This window comes from Bos indicus x Bos taurus, chromosome 21 (genome assembly GCF_003369695.1).
Source record: "Bos indicus x Bos taurus breed Angus x Brahman F1 hybrid chromosome 21, Bos_hybrid_MaternalHap_v2.0, whole genome shotgun sequence".
NCBI lineage: Eukaryota > Metazoa > Chordata > Mammalia > Artiodactyla > Bovidae > Bos > Bos indicus x Bos taurus.
Genome location: NC_040096.1, coordinates 11812011 through 11832384, shown reverse-complemented (window position 1 = coordinate 11832384; position 20374 = coordinate 11812011). Strand labels below are relative to the sequence as shown.

Below are 20374 nucleotides of genomic sequence, written 5' to 3'. Positions count from 1 at the left end.
ATGGTGCTAAATAAGAAAACTCTGCCGAAGACAGTGAAGGCCTGGGTTGTGGTGTCAGAGGACTTGGGCTGGAATTCAGCCTGTAGCTTCTTAGCATGTGACCTGGAATAAGTTACTTAACCTGTCTGATCCTTATCTTTGAAGCGGGAACTGGCCTCCGAGGTCTGGTGTGAGAAGTAGGAACACATGTATACCTGTGGCGGATTCATTTTGATATTTGGCAAAACTAATACAATTTGTAAAGTTTAAAAATAAAATAAAATTAAAAAAAAAAGAAAGAGTATATGTAAACTATCTGGCCAGAAAGCAGTTCCATAACTAAGTTTCCCTTCCCTTCTCCCAACAACAAATCCTAGAGTCCACCTCAAAGTGAGGTCTAACAGAAAATAATTTTTGAAGTGATTATATTTTTTTCTGGCCTGTCCCTGTGTCCAAGTTTTGTTGTTTGTTTAAATAATAAATACCAGATAGAATCTGTTGGACTTCAGTCTTACAGGTTTGAGGGACTGCAGAAAAGTTTAGGTCCGAGTGGAATCTTTCTGATTGAAATTCCAATGGCATTGGCCATTTTATGAACAGGAAATGGGAAGGTTTGAGAGTCAGGCACACCTACACTCAAATATCATATCTGCCTTTCTTGGCTTCGTGACCTTGGACTATGTGACCTTGGGCATAAAATACCTTATTCAAGCCTTAGTTTTGCTCATTGGCAAAATGAGAGTCATGATTTTGGACTGTAAGATAATGCCTCACCCAGAGCTAGATGGTGTTGAAGACCTGTCTAAATAACAATGGTTTGAAGTATCTGCTCTTCTTGCTTTTATTTTCCTGTGTCATTAAAGAGATGTGAGACAGAACAAAGGAAAGAGACCTAGGGTGGCCTCACAGATGGAGAGGACATATCTCATGGGGCAGACTTGGGACGGGAGCTCACCTTAAGTGAACATCCGGTTCAGAGAAACCAACCCTACATGTTTGAATGAGATCATTGAATGCATTGAACTAGAAAAGGTTCCTAATATCCAGCATGTGGTTTTTTAAGAGAGGAAGTGGTCGGGTACCACATATAACCAGAAGGGCTCTGTGACAGTTTGTATTTTCCAAAGATGGCTGCCACAGTCTCCTCCGAGACCACACATTGAGAAACTCTGCAAATTCATTCAAGGTATTTTATTTTAATATAATTTTTGAAATGCTCATTTGTTTTAAATTATAAATGGAATGCATGCTCAAGAATGTAAGATTAAAAAAAAATAAAGTTAGCAGTGGTATTAAAATACCTTTTTGGACCAATTACTGTTTTCAAATGTGTTTAGTTACAGAGTTCAAAAACACAATTATAAGTGACCATGATGCTCAGGCAGTGTCTTCACATGCAAAACAAAGTGTAAATTAAGATAATTATTGCAAAAATTTAGGCCCAGAACCTGCTTACCTGCTAAAGTCCCTGTAATTAAGAAAAAGTGTTTGGGATAATTGCCTCAATTTACCCTTTGGTTGTTTGAGGGAATGAAGTACCCAGAACTGGTTGGCATAGTTTTCTTTTCTGATTGTATACAATGCTTAATCGGACTGTTTATCTCAAAATATTTTTTGCTCAGTGAAAATCCTCTTTTATATAAAACATTCTTTGACTCATTTGTCAAAAGAATCTTTCTGTTACCAATGTCCAAATTACCAATCAATTCTATAAATTTATTTTTTTTTTTAAAGAAAACCAAACAGAAACAAACAAGCTAGTTAACAAATTGAAAGCACATATTTTAAAGTGTAAAATGTTCCCTGGGATATTTCTAACAAGTAAATTGTAATCTACGGTTTGTGTTGTGCTGAGTTACGTCCCATCAGATTTACAAGGACAATGGAGTGACTGTCTTGGACAGAGTTTCCATTTCCTCCACCGTATGTGCAGATTGTTGGGAAGGACATAGGAGGTGATTTGAAGAGGGAGTAAAGAGTGGCTAACGTCCAGCAATTTAGAAGAAAATGCGAACATTTTTCCTCTCACAATTTAACTGAGGTACACACTTTCCAAAGGATATGTGGCAGGTAAATTTTGGGGTCCTTCTAATTTTTCCCCAGTGTCTTATATTAACTGATATCAAACACATTCTAAGCTAGAACTCATTATTAAGAACGACAAGGAAGATTGATGTAATAGAAATAATCAGAGGAGGAGATAGTGGGTAAGCAGAAATTCTCTTTGACCTCTGGTCTAATCTTGAAGGGAAATGTAGATTAGAAAAAGCAAATCTGGAACTCAGCATGAAACAGCCTTACAGGCCACAGGACATAGACCATGGAAAAACAGGGGGATGAATGGACAAGAGGAAGGTGAGGTGGAAACAGAAGCTGCAGGAAATGATGCACTGGACTCCGGAGGACAACTTCCTACTCACATACTGTCCACATTCCTAACACTTCACCTCCATTGTCTGTTTACTCATTTTTTGATTAATTTGTTTCTTATATTCAAGATGAACATCTTGAGAAAAGGCTGCCACTTCAGGAGTCACATTCTGTAAAAAATGAAGAAGATATAACACAAGAAAGATCCATCTTACAAAATGAAGTCTCTCGATAATTTAGAATTGGTTTATTTCTGTTTTCTATCCTCTGATGTCAAGCAATATACTGCCTTCCTGTCCTCATTTCAAAGGTGCTTATTTGTAAAATCATGACCTTATGAATAGTTGTTTGCCAAGATCTGTCCTATGTTTCATAGAACAATAAAGTATATTCAAAATTCAGAGAAACGTTTTATTAATTCTTACTAGTGAAAGTGAAAGTGTTTGTCGTTCAGTCATGTCTGACTCTTTTTGACCCCATGGACTGTAGCCCACCAGGCTTCTATGTGCATGGAATTCTCCAGGTAAGAATACTGGAGTGGGTTGCCATTCCCGTCTCAAGGGGATCTTCCCTACCCAGAGACTGAACCCCAGGTCTCCTGCATTGCAGTCAGATTCTTTACCGTCTGGGGAACCAGGGAAGAAAAGTCTATTCAATGGGAAAATCTTCAAGCTTTGTTCTAGAGATATATACTGCTTTGAAATGTAGCATTTCGTACTTGACAAAAATGCAACAAAGCTTAATAATCCAGAAAAAAATACTTTTCTAAAGCTTTGAGTGTTTGAAGTTTCAGAAATAAATGTGGCCAGTTTCAAATATTTCTAGGGTAGCAGCAGACTCATCTGCTTCTTTTCACCAGGGCTGAATGTCCTGGCGAGGTGTGTGTGGTATGTGAATTGGTCGGGGTCCAACTGGGACCCAGTTTTTCTCAGATCATCTCCCTCTCGTTTATGTTTCCTGTGACAGCAGTAACTGGAAGTGATCACAAAACAGTAGAATATTTATTTCCTGGTTTTAGCTGACTAATGAGCATCTGAAAGATACTTGTAACTTGTGTGTGCTTGCTCAGGCAGTGGAATGTCTCTCTTCAGTCTGGTAATTCTTCTTCTAAAATCAATCAAAAGTATTTCCCATACTTAGGCAAAACAAACAAAATAAACCAAGGCTTTTATTCAGTAAATGGGGGTACCTAATAACTATCCCATTAGTTAGTTTTAATAAAAGAAGCAAATATTAAATGATAATGACTTCTTTATGTGACAAAAGTAAACTCCCTTCCAAATCCTGCCAAGAGCAATTTTTTAACCGGGGTAAACTGGGAAGGGAGAGGAGAAAAACATCACCAAAAATACTTGTTATATATGAAAACCAGTAGATAAATAAAATACCATCTTGAGAGCAGAAATAACAATATAATAATGGCAAATCAAAAACGGATAGTACTAATTTTCCCTCCCTTTTCGCCACCTTACAGGATATCCCGTCTCGCTGCAGAAACAAAACATGGAAATGAATCAGTCGATAAAGGATTTTCTCCTATTAACGATGTTGGCGATTTTGTCCCATGGAGGGGAAGTGGACCATTAAGATGAATGTTCAAAATCTATAGAGATCGCAGTTACTCCCCCACCCCCTGCAGCTGGATGCAAACTTTTGTGTGTGTGATAAAGAATGTCAAGCTAAAGTTAAATGCATTTTATCTAAGTATGGTAATAAATCACCACCTAGAGTGACCTACATGTTTAATTTTTTCCAACATTGATAGTTACTCTCTTTTGACTGCTTCCATCACTGACTATTTTTGCTTTTCCTACTAAATCACAGAAAACTGACCTCTGTAGAAGCTCAGTACCTATTCTTTGAAGGGTCAGGGAGAGAGAATGAAGCAATAGTTGTGAGAATGTGAAGCCACAAGAGAGAATTGAGGCCGCTTTCATCAGGAGAAATTCAGTGGTCATTCAAAAATTGTCCTTGTGATATTTTTCATTTCAAAGAGATGTAAATTCCTCTTAAACAACTTACATTTTTCAAAAGTTAAAGTCAAAAATGTTAATCGGGACTTCCCTGGCAGTCCAGTGGTTAGGACTTCAACTTCCAATGCAAAGGGTATGGGTTTGATCCCTGGTCGGGGAACTAAGATCCCATATGCCTTGGGGGTCAAAAAAAAAAAAACATAAAACAGAAGAAATATTATAACAAATTCAATAAAGATTTTAAAAATGGTCCACATAAAAAGATCTTTAAAAATGTTAATTAATTTAATTAGCATGATCACAATGGAAACATATATCAAATATGTAGTGAAATATGTTAAATGTATACAACTTTTATTTGTCAATAATTCAAAAAAAACACTGAAAATTAAATTAAACATCAGGAATACATTAAAAAAAGAAAAAAATGAGAGAGGAGTAAAAGTCCCTTCCATTCCCAAGGTTTATATGACCTAGAAATGAACTTGTCCCAAGAATCAGGTTTAAGACATATATTAGAAGCCATAGACTTTCTATTTTCCCAGAAAGATAAACTTAATATCATAAATATTATCATCACCATGTTGGGATCAACATGGAGGGTTTGCTGGAATTAAATATTTAAAGCAAGAGGTGAGGAAAGATTTATGTAATGCTAATTTCAGGCAGTTTTCAAGGTTAATGCTTGTCCACATTTGCATGGCCAGCTCTCCTCACCCCAAGCCCACATGATCAGCTCTGGCCTGCTTGCCACTGGCATCAACTCCTTCTGTGATATGCTGGCTGCAATTCAACAGTGAAGCGTGCATTTTCTCTGCTGAGCATTTAGGGAGATTGCAGGCAGTGACATATGATGTAAATGGAAAAACAGAAAAAAAGTATGACCCTAAAACTCACCATCAGAAGGCTTGTAGGTGTCCTGCTCACTGTTCCAAAGTGGGCACTCAGACAGGCCACCCAAACTGCTGACATCCTTCCTTGACCCTTTCAAAGTAGCTGTGAGCCTAATGATTGGGTTTTGGAACTGAGCTTCACAGGAATTGGTTCCAATCCTGGGTGGTGCTGAGAAAACTCCAGTCTCACCAGAATTTGGCTGAGACCACCAGACGCGTTTCATGTGAGGGCCTTTTCCCATAATCTGACCAGAATGGTTTATAAATGTTCTGGAGAGCAAAAAGCAGGTCCCACAGGCTGCGAAAGGGCCATGCCCTGCTCGGTTAGGAGACCACACAGCCATCCCCTCTCCCTTCTGAGTATTTAGAGTTAGAAAAACCACAACACCCCTCTCCTTCAGAAGCTGAGGGTGAAAGTGGAAAAAGACAGCAACACAAATCGCATCCTACAGCTGAGAAAGCCTCTCTCTTGGAAAAGCTAGAAAATAAATAAATAAAGGGGGAAATCCAAATGGGATTGCTCTTCAAACACACAAATGATCTTATGTTAACAGTTGGGATTAAACAGCTGTCTCGTGGTTATGTGATCATAACAGATGCTGTGTGCAAACGTTTCCTGCTAGCTTTGTTTTGGTTATTGCTGTTTGTGCAGTTCAATGGGCTGAATTCAGCTTAAGGGATACAGGTTTTTATTATCCTTCTGTGCTGCACGGGCAGCTTCATCATCTCTTTAAGAGGAAAGGGGGCGAGTGTGAGGGAGAGAGGGAGAGGAAATGGAGGGTGGGCTCTCCCATGTCACATTGGGAATGATGTCATATTGATGAAATTCCAACACACTGATTTACGGCCACTTTGCTGTTAAAGTGGTCCCTAGTTCTATTCTTTGTGCCGGTGTGTGTGTGTGTGTCTGTGCGTGTGTGTAGGCTCGAGTCTAGTGCAGTTTATGCAGCTGGATTTATAAAACCTAGAGAAAGGTTTCTTTGATGCCTAACAGATTACAATGTAGTATTGCTCCCTGGTTTGTCTCTCTTCCTCCCATACCCTCCAGAGGCAAAAAGGTACTAGCCAATTTCGAATTTTCCTAGAAGTTTCATTTCATCCTAAAAGTGGGGATCACCCTATCTATGTCAGCCGAGTGACGTGGCAAACCCTCACTATTTTGGGGAAGTTCAAATCTGAAGCCATTTTGGCCTGAATTATATGACTTGTTCAAATCAAAATATCCTCTTGGCTCAAGTTCTTTCAGAGAGATGCTGTGATTCATAACACATTTTGCCTACCGACAGATTTTATTTCTACTTATATTTTCCAAACTTTAAAAAAACATGATGTAAATGGCAGAAATAATGTTTCTGGGTTCGCAAAGCACCTGGCTTCCGTGAGGAGGAGGTAAAGAGAACAGCGTGGGTGCTGTTTAGCAGGGCTGGCGTGGGCTCAGCCTGCCGGTCCACGCCCCCGGGACCTCAGTTCTCAGCTATAAACAGCCCATCTTCATCCATGTAGGCAAGCATTTACTGGCCAGTAGCTCATCTGTGCTTCTGGAAATTTTGAATGGGGGAAGGAGGAAGCAGATTCCATTGCCCAGAACCTTCTGTTACAAATCACACCTTTGAGTGGGACGTCCTACCGTGGTGGAGTCTCTCCCCTCTGGTATCCTTACTGAAGAGGAGGCTTTAACAATAAACATTTATAAAGAACCAAACTTAAATGGCCATCTTATTCTCACTCTAAGGAGATATTTAACGATGACTCTCCAGGGTTTACAGCTCACAGAATGAGATTAGCCTTTCCCTGAAAAGTAGCCAAAGCAGTCCCATTTCTAGAATGTTTTAAATCAATTTCAGAGCAACTACATACACATTCAACTCTTGATCCACTAATGCCTGAACAGCTCCTGGAGATGCTTTCCTAATTTGACACAAAAGCAAGTCAAGGTTCATCCTATAAGGTAAGTAGCGTATCTAAGTAGTCCAAGTTTATACGAGAAGTAAGCAGTGGAGCTCATACTAGTACCCACAAGAATCTATGGGAATCTATGGCCACGAGACACAGACTGAGAAGAGTGTTTGCTCAGGGGCCACTGTTGTTGTCTTTGTCATTTTTATCTGATGGATGGGAGGGTGAGAGGGTGCTGCACTATGTCCGTCTGCCTCTGTTGCCTCCAAATTGTGAAGGCAAACATCAACCTTCTACTTCCAGTCTTTCTAGGTGCTCTGGAAATACTGAAGAATTAGTTCTCTATGTGCCCAGGAGGTCTGCATATCAGCCCCCTTTATGGAATCAAGCCTGTGGCAGCCTCAAAACAAAAGGTCCTTCCAAAGAAGAGATACAAATAGCCAATAAGTGCGTGCAAAGATACGCAACATCTTTAATCATCAGAGAAACACAACTCAAACCTACGATAGTGGTGCTAACTCACAACCATTAAGATAGTTAACATAGATTTTTACAGAGTGACAAGCATTGACAAGGATGTGGAGAAACTGGGACCCTTTTGCACTGCTGGTAAGAATGTAAAATGGTGTAGCTTTTATGGGAAACAGTATGGTGGTTTCTCAAAAAAAATCAAAAACAGAATTATCACATGATCCAGAAATTCCACTTCTAGGAATAGTATCAAGAAAATTGAAAACAATATTAGAAAGATAACTGTATGCCTATGTTCGTGGCAGCATTATTCACAATAGCTAAAATGTAAAAGCAGTGTGAGTGTCCATAAATGCATGCAGGAAAGGATGAATAGGATGTGGTGTGTGTGTGTGTATATATATATATATACACACACACACACATATATTCCAGAATTTAAAAAGGAGGGAATTTCTAACATATGCTACAACATGAATGAACTTTGAGGACATTATTCTAAGTGAAATAAGCCAGTCACAGAAAACAAATACCATATGATCCCATTTATATTACATTCTTAGAGTAGTCAAACTTCAAGAAGCAGACAGCAGAATGATGGTCGCAGGGGCGGAGAGAGGAGGGAGGGGGAGCTGGTGTTTAATGGATACAGAGTTTCAGTTTGGGAAGATGAAAAAGTTCCGGAGATATATGACGGTGATGACTGCACAACAATATGAATGCACAGAACACCACCGAACTGAACTCTGTGCTGAAAATTTCATGTTATATGTAGTTTACCGCAATAAAAAATAAGAACAAAGCAAAGCAAAACGAACGGTCCATTACAATCACCTAAGACCCAAAGTTTAAGTCTCTAAAAACTGCTTTCCCTGCCACTGTGCCCTGGCCCCTCCTCCACTGTAAGTCTGAACACAACACATACTCGGCTTTTCAGCACGATCGAGTATCCAGATACTATAGTGTGTACAGACTAAATGTTGGCGGGAGAAATGCGAATCAAGCCATCAAAGAGGTTTGATTTATACCCTTTCCCCGACGATCACAAGTATCTCTAGGATCTTCATTCTTTTCAGGCTTGATACCAATTAAAATGCAAATCTTTCCAAGAGAGAATGTTTTAAGCATTTTCATCTTTGAATGAAATTCAGATCCTTTTATCTTCTGTCTCTTTTTCTAAAACAAAGCTTCTTTTAATTACAAAAATAATAGAGAAAAAGGGTTAATAGGAATACACACCAAACACACTTGCAAACTGTCAAGATGGAGACAGTCCAACAGAAGAATGGGCAGAGGCTGTGAGAAGAAGGCAGAGCCAATCTAGGTGGTCCCCAAACAAAGAAAAAGATGGTCAAAGCACTAAGCAGCAGGAAAATGAAAATAACAAAATTGCAAAGTATCACTTTAATTCATCAAACTGGTACTGTTTTAATGCTACATCACCCACTGAGGACAGGAATATGTGGAAAGGGTACATTCATACACCGTTTGTAAAAATGTGAAGACTTTTTGAATTTTAGGGAAGCAGTCTGATCAGTTCAGTTCAGTTCAGTCACTCAGTCATGTCTGACTCTTTGTAACCCCATGGACGGCAGCACGCCAGACTTCCCTGTCCATCATCAACTCCTAGAGTTTACTCAAACTCATGTCCATCTAATTGGTGATGACATCCAACCATCTCAACCTCTGTCATCCCCTTCTCCTTCTTCCTTCCATCTTTCCCAGCATCAGGGTCTTTTCAAATGAGTCAGTTCTTTGCATCAGGTGACCAAATACTGGCGTTTCAGCTTCAGCATCAGTCCTTCCAATGAATATTCAGGACTGATTTCCTTTACGAGGGACTGGTTGGATCTCCTTGCTGTCCAAGGGACTCTCAAGAGTCTTCTCCAACATCACAATTCAAAAGCATCAGTTCTTCGGCGCTCAGCTTTCTTGATAGTCCAACTCTCACATTCATACATGACTACAGGAAAAGCCATAGCTTTGAATAGACTGAACTTTGTTGGCAAAGTAATGTCTCTGCTTTTTAATATGCATTCTAGATTGGTCATAACTTTTCTTCCAAGGAGCAAGTGTCTTTTAATTTCATGGTTGCAGTCACCATCTGCAGTGATTTTGGAGCCCCCCAAAATAAAGTCTGTCACTGTTTCCATTGTTTCCCCATCTATTTGCCATGAAGTGATGGCACCAGATGCCATGATCTTATTTTTCTAAATGTTGAGTTTCAAGCCAACTTTTTCACTCTCCTCTTTCACTTTCATCAAGAGGCTCTTTAGTTCTTCTTTGCTTTCTGCCATAAGTGTGGTGTCATCTGCATATCTGAAGTTATTGATATTTCTCCTGGCAATCTTGATTCCAGTTCATGCTTCAAAGACTTTTTGCATTTTAGAAATGCAATCTGAGAGCATATTTTAAAAGTACATATATTTTTCTACTCAATAGTCCCATCCTTAAAGGTCCCCCAAGAAATGAAGAAATGAAATGAATGAAACCCTCTCTTTCTGTTTTAGTCAGTATGTGGAATATCGAAGGTTATATATACATATAAATACATATAAACATTCATATGTGTGAATGTTTGCTACATAGTGACAAAAAAAAATAAGTTCAGTACATTCATGCCGTGGACAATGATTCAATCACTAAAAAGAAAAAAAATTAGAGGTACATCAAATGACTCAGATGAAATTCCGTGAAGAATTGCTGAATAGGAAAATCTTTGGGTGTAGCCCATTTTGGAAAAAAACAAGTAATCACACACATACACACACACACACACTCCAAACTTGCATACACTTATCTTTTGTATCACCCACAGAGGATCATAGGATATATAATGGATAAGAGTGTACATTCCTTAAGACATATGGGAGGATTCTTTCTAGGTAATTCACATTGTTTCCCTGTGGAGGAGTAGGCTGATGTGTGTAGAGAGAGAAGAGGGGAAAGTGAGTTTATAAGCTGAAAAAAAAAGGAAAAACAAAAAAATGGAATAAAAAATGGAAATGCATCTTTTGCATTGCTTTTCTTCTATATGCCAATATTGTTGCTTTTGTTGAGCTGCTAAGTCACGTCTGACTCATTGAGACACAATGGACTGTAGCCCGCCAGGCTCTTCTGTCCATGGGATTTCCCAGGCAAGAACACTGGAGTGGGTTGCCACTGGAGTGGGTTTCCTTCTCCAGGAGATATTCCCAACCCAGGAATTGAACCCACGCCTCCGGCATTGGTAGGCTGATTCTTTACCACCGAACCACAAGAGAAGCCATAAGTCACTATGTAAAGTGAAAACCTTAGTCGCTTACTCATGTCCGACTCTTTGTGACCCTCTGGACTGTTGCCCACCAAACTTCTCTGTCCATGGATTTCTCCAGGCAAAAATACTGGAGTGGGTAGCTATTCCCTTCTCCAGCGGATCTTCCAGACCCAGGAAACAAACTTGGGTCTCCTGCATCAGCAGGCAGATTCTTTACCACTGAGCCGCCAGGGAAGCCATATGTCAGTATACATATAAATAAATTTATATTAAAACATAAAACCGAATTACAGTACCTTTTATAACTAAAAATCTGGAGGAAAAAATGAGGCTTCATGAGAGATACTGCCTGCTGCTCTTGGGATTATTATTATACTTTGCTCAGTTACAGCCTAAAACCAGTGACTTAGAGCATTCAATATGAGTTCTGATGATGCAGATAATTCATTTGGCATGAAATGGCTATCATTTTGCTGTTCCATAGGAAGCAGAGGTACTGAGGAGGGGATACTTCATAGCTCAGCATCATGCTCTAAAAATGTAAATCGTGGTGTTATCTCTACCAAGTGCTGAAACAGAACTCCATCGGTTATTATTTTGAGGAGTACTCAAACACAAGTAACCAAGCCACACACAGAACTCATTTCCCAGTTCCAGGAAGGTGTCTTAGAAAGGAGAGGCTGACGAGAGCAATGCAGAACCATACTTGCCTGGTAGCAGGACACACTTCTCAACACAGATCATCCTTCTAACTGGTTTCCTAATTTGCATTTCTAAAACTGGAATACAGTTTGAAAAAGTGAAGATGGGGCTGTGTAAAGCCATGAAATTCCCTTTCGCAATTTATTCACTTTGATTCATTTCTCTGTTGGCCAGTATATAAGTGTGAATTTACTTTCAAAAATCATAATTCACACATGATCAATTTTCAAAATATTTGAAAATGTACCTATGAAGCTTTTCCATACCAGAAGAAACTTGATTAGTGACAACAGAAATGAATCACAGTCTGTTTCCCCTATAAGTGAGGAGATGCTTTTTATTATATTCGGCATTTTCAACAAAAAAAAATGTCTGTCATCCCAGTTTGTGTTATTTTTTAGGTATTTTTTTTTGTTTCCATAACAGTCTGCTGTGCTTATATGATATTTACTTTAATAATTTAATTATCTTTCCAGTCTGTTAATTTCCCACTGAGGTTGCTTATACTGGTATGGAGCCATTTGATATACATAGACTAGTTTTTCTAACACAGTAAATTTTCTTTAATGTTGCCTTTGAGTTTTGTTTCCATTCCAACTGTCCTGGCTTCTTCCTCCAGGAAGAATCTATACCTTCTTAGATTCCATCTCCATTCTGTGATCAACACTACTGTATTTTCACAAATATGCTTTTCTTTTGAGTACTTAAATTTGTTCCTGATATCACTAGTAGAGTTTTCTGTGTTTACTTATTTTCAATATGATATCTACCCTTTACTGCTATCAATTATGACTTTAATTCTGCAATTCCAGTTTTACTTGGTTTGTTTAACTGGTATGATACATCTTGGCTAGATATTATGCAAAGGCTCAAAATTTGAAATTTCTTAATCTTATTAAGTTCATTTAATTTCTCTAACAGCCACCACTTTCACAGATCCCAAAATATATGTTATTACTTTCAATAATACTCCTTAAGATATATATATATATATATATATATATATATATATATGAAAAGGAAATGGCAACCTACTCCAGTACTCTTGCCTTGGAAATCCCGTGGTCAGAAGAACCGGGCAGGCTATAGTCCAGGGGGGTCTCAAAAGGATCAGGCATGACTTAGTGACCACACAGCAACAAACATATACCTTATAGCTCAGAAGGTCATAAGCCTAAAGCAGGTTAGCAGGGCTGTGTTCTTTCTGAAGACGAGGGGACAATCTGCTCCCTTGCCTTCTGCAGCTTCTAGAAGCACCTGCTCCCTGTGCTTGAGGCCCCACGTCACTCTAGCCTCTGCCTCAGCTGCATCTCTTTCTCTAACTCTGACCCTCCTGTCTCTCTTATCCTTTGTCATTACATTGGATAATTCAGAATAATCTCCCCATCTCAAGGACCTTAATCACATCTCCAAAGTTAACCTTTCTCATGTAAAAGACCATGTCCATGAGCTTGTAAAGTTAGGACATGGACATCTTTGGAGAACTATTATTCAGCCTGCATGTGGGCCATGTTGCTTCAGTTGTGTTCAACTCTTTGTGACCCCATGGACCATAGCCCACCAGGCTTCTCTGTCCATGGGGTTCTCCAGGCAACAGTACTTGAGTAGGTTGCCACGCCCTCTTCCAGGGTATCTTCCTGACCCAGGGATCGAACCCTGTCTCTTGAGTCTCCTGCATTTGCAAGTGGGTTCTTTACTACTAGTGCCACCTGGGAAACCCGTTAATCAACCTCCTATAGTTAAACTCAGGCTTCCCTCAAAGCTCAGTTGATAAAGAATCCGCCAGCAATGCAGGAGACTGAAACCGTAGTCACAAAAAAACTAGTCAATCTGATCACACGGACCATAGCCTTGTCTAACTCAATAAAATTAAGCCATGCCATATGGGGCCATCCAAGATGGGAGGGTCGTGGAGAGGTCTGACAGAATGTGGTCCACTGGAGAAGGGAATGGCAAACCACTTTAGTATTCTTGCCTTGAGAACCCCATCAGATCAGATCAGATCAGTCGCTCAATCATGTCCGACTCTTTGCGACCTCATGAATCGCAGCACACCAGGCCTCCCTGTCCATCACCAACTCCTGGAGTTCACTCAGCTCACGTCCATCGAGGCCTGGCGTGCTGCAATTCATGGAGTTGCAAAGAGTTGGACACGACTGAGCGACTGAACTGAACTGACTAGACGAACCTTTGTTGGCAAAGTAATGTCTCTGCTTTTCAATATGCTATCTAGGTTGGTCATAACTTTCCTTCCAAGGAGTAAGCGTCTTTTTAATTTCATGGCTGCAGTCACCATCTGTAGTGATTTTGGAGCCCAGAAAAATAAAGTCTGATACTGTTTCCCCATCTATTTCCCATGAAGTGGTGGGACCAGATGCCATGATCTTCGTTTTCTGAATGTTGAGCTTTAAGCCAACTTTTTCAGTCTCCTCTTTCACTTTCATCAAGAGGTTTTGAGTTCCTCTTCACTTTCTGCCATAAGGGCGGTGTCATCTACATATCTGAGGGTATTGATATTTCTCCTGGCAATCTTGATTCCAGCTTGTGCTTCTTCCAGCCCAGTGTTTCTCATGGTGTACTCTGCATATAAGTTAAATAAACAGGGTGACAATATACAGCCTTGATGAACTCCTTTTCCTATTTGGAACCAGTCTGTTGTTCCATGTCCAGTTCTAACTGTTGCTTCCTGACCTGCATACAAATTTCTCAAGAGGCAGATCAGGTGGTCTGGTATTCCCATCTCTTTTAGAATTTTCCACAGTTTATTGTGATCCACACAGTCAAAGGCTTTGGCATAGTCAATAAAGCAGAAATAGATGTTTTTTCTGGAACTCTCTTGCTTTTTCTAGATCCAGTAGATGTTGGCAATTTGATCTCTGGTTCCTCTGCCTTTTCTAAAACCAGCTTGAACATCAGGAAGTTCACGGTTCACATATTGCTGAAGCCTGGCTTGGAGAATTTTGAGCATTACTTTACTAGCGTGTGAGATGAGTGCAATTGTGCGGTAGTTTGAGCATTCTTTGGCATTGCCTTTCTTTGGGATTGGAATGAAAACTGACCTTTTCCAGTCCTGTGGCCACTGCTGAGTTTTCCAAATTTGCTGGCATATTGAATGCAGCACTTTCACAGCATCATCTTTCAGGATTTGGAATAGCTCAACTGGAATTCCATCACCTCCACTAGCTTTGTTCGTAGTGATGCTTTCTAAGGCCCACTTGACTTCACATTCCAGGATGTCTGGCTCTAGGTCAGTGATCATACCATCGTGATTATCTGGGTCATGAAGATCTTTTTTGTACAGTTCTTCTGTGTATTCTTGCCATCTCTTCTTAATATCTTCTGTTTCTGTTAGGTCCATACCATTTCTGTCCTTTATCGAGCCCATCTTTGCATGAAATGTTCCTTTGGTATCTCTGATTTTCTTGAAGAGATCCCTAGTCTTTCCCATTGAACACTATGAAAAGGCAAAAAGATAGGATACTGAAAGAGGAATTCCCCAGGTCAGTAGGTGCCCAATATGCTACTGGAGATCAGTGGAGAAATAAGTCCAGAAAGAACGAAGGATGGAGCCAAAGCAAAAACAATACCCAGTTGTGGATGTGACTGGTGATAGAAGCAAGGTCTGATGATGTAAAGAGCAATATTGTATAGGAACCTGGAATGTTAGGTCCATGAATCAAGGCAAATTGGAAGTGGTCAAACAGGAGATGGCAAGAGTGAATGTCGACATTCTAGGAATCAGTGAACTAAAATGGACTGGAATGGGTGAATTTAACTCAGATGACCATTATGTCTACTACTGTGGGCAGCAATCCCTTAGGAGAAATGGAGTAGCCATCATGGTCAACAAAAGAGTCCAAAATGCCGTACTTGGCTGCTATCTCAAAAAATGACAGAATGATCTCTGTTTCCAAGGCAAACCATTCAATATCACAGTAATCTAATATCATAGAAGCTGAAGTTGAATGGTTCTATGAAGACCTACAAGACTTTTAGAGCTAACACCCAAAAAAGATGTCCTTTTCATTATAGGGGACTGGAATGCAAAAGTAGGAAGTCAAGAAACACCTGGAGTAACAGGCAAATTTGGCCTTGGAGTACAGAATGAAGCAGGGCAAAGGCTAATAGAGTTTTGCCAAGAGAACGCACTGGTCATAGCAAGCACCCTCTTCCAACAACACAAGAGAAGATTCTACACGTGGACATCACCAGATAGTCAACACCGAAATCACACTGATTATATTCTTTGCAGCCAAAAATTGAGAAGCTTTATACAGTAAGCAAAAACAAGACTGGGAGCTGACTGTGGCTCAGATCATGAACTCCTTATTGCCAAATTCAGACTTAAATTGAAGAAAGTAGGGAAAACCACAAGACCATTCTGGTATGACCTAAATCAAATCCTTTACGATTATACAATGGAAGTGAGAAATAAATTTAAGGGACTAGATCTGATAGACAGAGTGCCTGATGAACTATGGACTGAGGTTCGTGATATCGTACAGGAGACAGGGATCGAGACCATCCCTGAGAAAAAGAAATACAAAAAAGCAAAATGGCTGTCTGAGGAGGCCTTACAAATGGCTGTGAAAAGAAAAGAAGCAAAAAGCAAAGGAGAAAAGGAAAGATATAAGCATCTGAATGCAGAGTTCCAAAGAATAGCAAGGAGAGATAAGAAAGCATTTCTCAGTGATCAATGCAAAGAAATAGAGGAAAACAATAGAATGGGAAAGACTAGAGATCTCTTCAAGAAAATTAGAGATACCAAGGGAGTACTTCATCCAAACATGGGCACAATAAAGGACAGAAATGGTATGGACCTAATAGAAGCAGAAGATATTAAGAAGAGGTGGCAAGAATACACAGAAGAACTGTACAAAAAAGATTGTTAAGACCCAGATAATCACGATGGTGTGATCACTGGCCTAGAGCCAGACATCCTGGAGTGTGAAGTCAAGTGGGCCTTAGAAAGCATCACTATGAACAAAGCTAGTGGAGGTGATGGAATTCCAGTTGAGCTATTTCAAATCCTGAAAGATGATGCTGTGAAAGTGCTGTACTCAATATGCCAGCAAATTTGGAAAACTCAGCAGTGGCCACAGGACTGGAAAAGGTCAGTTTTCATTCCAATCCCAAAGAAAGGCAATGCCAAAGAATGCTCAAACTACCGCACAATTGCACTCATCTCACATGCTAGTAAAGTAATGCTCAAAATTCTCCAAGCCAGGCTTCAGCAATATGTGAACCGTGAACTTCCAGATGTGCAAGCTGGTTTTAGAAAAAACAGAGGAACCAGAGGTCAAATTGCCAACATCTTCTGGATGGAAAAAGCAAGAGAGTTCCAGAAAAACATCTACTTCTGCTTTACTGACTATGCCAAAGCCTTTGACTGTGTAGATCACAATAAACTGTGGAAAATTCTAAAAGAGATGGGAATAAACAGATCACCTGACCTGCCTATTGAGAAACCTGTACGCAGGTCAGGAAGCAACAGTTAGAACTGGACATGGAACAGCAGACTGGTTCCAAATAGGAAAAGGAGTTCATCAAGGTTGTATATTGTCACTCTGCTTATTTAACTTATATGCAAAGTACATCATGAGAAACGCCGGGCTGGAAGAAGCACAAGCTGGAATCAAGATTGCCAGGAGAAATATCAATAATCTCAGATATGCAGATGACACAACTCTTATGGCAGAAAGTGAAGAGGAACTAAAAAGTCTCTTGATGAAAGTGAAAGAGGAGAGTGAAAAAGTTGGCTTAAAGCTCAACATTCAGAAAACGAAGATCATGGCATCTGGTCCCATCACTTCATGGGGAATAGATGGGGAAACAGTGGAAACAGTGTCAGACTGTATTTTGGGGGGCTCCAAAATCACTGCTGATGGTGACTGCAGCCATGAAATTAAAAGACGCTTACTCCTTGGAAGGAAAGTTATGACTGACCTAGATAGCATATTGAAAAGCAGAGACATTACTTTGCCAACAAAGGTTCGTCTAATCAAGGCTATGATTTTTCCAGTGGTCATGTATGGATGTGAGAGCTGGATTGTGAAGAAAGCTGAGCGCTGGAGAATTGATGCTTTTGAACTGTGGTGTTGGAGAAGACTCTTGAGAGTCCCTTGGACTGCAAGAAGACCCAGCCAATCCATTCTAAAGGAGATCAGTCCTGGGTGTTCTTTGGAAAGACTGATGCTAAAGCTGAAACTCCAGTACTTTGGCCACCTCATGCAAAGAGTTGACTCATTGGAAAAGACCCTGATGCTGTTAGGGATTGGGGGCAGGAGGAGAAGGGGACGACAGAGGATGAGATGGCTGGATGGCATCACCGACTTGATGGACATGAGTTTGAGTGAACTCCAGGAGTTGGTGATGGACAGGGAGGCCTGGCGTGCTGCAATTCATGGAGTTGCAAAGAGTTGGACACGACTGAGCGACTGAACTGAACTGAACTGACTGAGACTGAACAAAGTAAGAGAGAAAGTAGGAAAATCAGATCAGTTGCTCTTCCACAGCCCAGGAGTGTAGGATCCTGTCTTGGATGAGAGGATGCTTGAAGAAAAGATGGATAGAAATATATGTGTGTGATTTGAATTCCTGAGGTAGATCTAAACACAGGTACTTTGATATATGGGTTTTGAAGAGCAAGGAGGAGAGAGGAATCAAAATGAATTCCGCATTCTAGTTAGAGAATTTACTATTGATTTAGTAAGATGAGAGACTGAGGTAGGAACACATTTGGGCAGTTGAGAATCAAGAGTTTCATTTTGGACACATTGCATTTAAGAGGCCTGACTAAGGAGAAGCGGTGGAAAAGGCACAAAAATAGAGGTTTGCAAAGGCGGCTGAGAAATAGTGACCAAAGAGGCCAAAGAAAACTCAACAGAGTGTGACATCATAGAATCTTAGGAAAGAGAGACTTTTGTGAATGTGAGAGTGGACAGTGATGCTGGGTACCATGAGGATGAGCAAAGTGAAGCTCCATGAGCCTAACAAGAGCAGTCTCTGTAGAGATGAAGGTGAAAGCCATTCTAGAATCAAAGAGTGAGGGTAAGGAGGCCATATATATAGATAATTCAAAATACTTGGACTTGAATGGAAGATAAGCTTTCTTCTAAGCATAAAATGAATGGCATTCGTTTTAAGGAAATATAAGAATATAAGCATATCATTTAAGTTTAGTTTTGGCTTCAAATGTTAAAAAGCCCCACAATAACAACTTGAACAAGATAGATGTATATTTTTCTCCTTCATTTCTTTGTTGTTGTGGTGGTGGTGGTGGTTCAGTCACTAAGTCATGTCCTATTCTTTGCAACCCCATAGACTGCAGCACACCAGGCTTCCCTGTCCTTCACTATCTCCTGGAGTTTGCTCAAATTTATGTCCATTGAGTTGGTGATGCCATCCAACCATCTCTTCTTCTGTAATTCCCTTCTTAGTTTAGGCATTAAGAAGTTTGGGGCTGCTATGGTGTCTCCCCAAACATCACATCAGAGGTCCAAATCCTAAATAAAATAAAACAAACATACAAACAAAAAAAGCAAGAAACTAACAAAAATCAAACAGTATCTCTATTAAAGGATAATAGTTGGTCTTCAGTATTCATTGCCCCCTTTTCCTTTGGTTAAAGAACCTATGCCCAGGGGCCCAAATCCTGCTATTGTATAGCTAAGCTAACATGAGCATGGGAGGAAGTGATGAAGTGCTCAGGTCTTCTCATTTGGACAATGCTTCTTCCATCTGTTTACTTGTTTGCATGGCCACACCTAAATGCAAGAGTCTGGGAGATGTTGCCTATTCCAGGTGTTTATGGGCTCAACTAAAAGCATAGGTTCTTTAATCAAAGCAGAAGGCGACAAAGGGTATTGAAGACCAACTATCATCCTTTACCAGAGATACTGTTTGACTTTTGTTAGCTTTTTTGCTTGTTTGTTTTGTTTTATTTAGGTGTTACACAGTTATAATTGTGTAAAAAGTTAATGTACAGTAAGTGTTAGTTACTCAGTTGTGTTCAACTTTTTGCAACCCCATGGACTGTACTCTCTGTGGAATTCTCTAGGCAAGAATACTGGAGTGAGTAGCCATTTCCTTCTCTAGAGGATCTTTCTGACCCAGGGATCAAACTTGGATCTCCTACATTGCAGGCAGATTCTTTACCATCTGAGCTACCTGGAAAGCCCAGAAATAAACAGAAACCTTAGTTAAATTGAGAAATCAGTTAGAGTTGGAGACCAGAAGGGGGAGCTCTCATGCTCTGTGGCACTGAGTTGGGAGACACACAGGTGAGCCCGCTCTTAGGAAGACCATGACTTGCCAACGGTTGTTATTTCAGGTGTGCGCTCGTCACTTTCCTCCTAGTGATTCTCTTGTGATCACCTCCCTTTCTTGTTTCACCCCCTTCCCTCTTCTCAAAGAAAAGTTGGGAAGCTTATGGACACCCGGAATGACTTTGCTTTATACCTCGGCCACCTTTTCAGACCTGTTTCAGTTTTAAACAAGCTAAGTGAAAGAAATTGAGTATTTTGTGAAATATGACTACTATTATCAAAACAGTTTTATGCAAAAGACTCTTTTACTGTAAACTTTTCTTGACAAGGTGTACAGACTATATTAGGAGGATGAAGAAAGGAAAGAACAGAGGAGACTCTTGGAAGCAGCATGTGTGCTTCTCAGAAGCCAGAACAATTGCCAGGTGATAATTAATGAGACGTTAGAATCATACTAGCTTTCCAAATGAGTCAGATACTACTCTGCAAAGTATGGGCTTTCCCAGGTGGCACTAGTGGTAAAGAACTCACTTGCCAGTACAGGAGACGTAAGAGATGTGGGGTCGA

At 40.1% G+C, this 20374-nt stretch overlaps 1 long non-coding RNA gene across 1 annotated transcript in view; it reads right to left on the bottom strand.

The window, feature by feature from the left end:
- Window positions 1-5563, bottom strand: part of LOC113879902 — an 18687-nt gene extending 13124 nt beyond the window's left edge. Inside the window, exon 1 of the long non-coding RNA XR_003507511.1 lies at window positions 5220-5563. This is a non-coding gene — a long non-coding RNA (uncharacterized LOC113879902). The remainder of the gene's footprint in view (window positions 1-5219) is intronic.
- Window positions 5564-20374: the final 14811 nt, after the last annotated feature.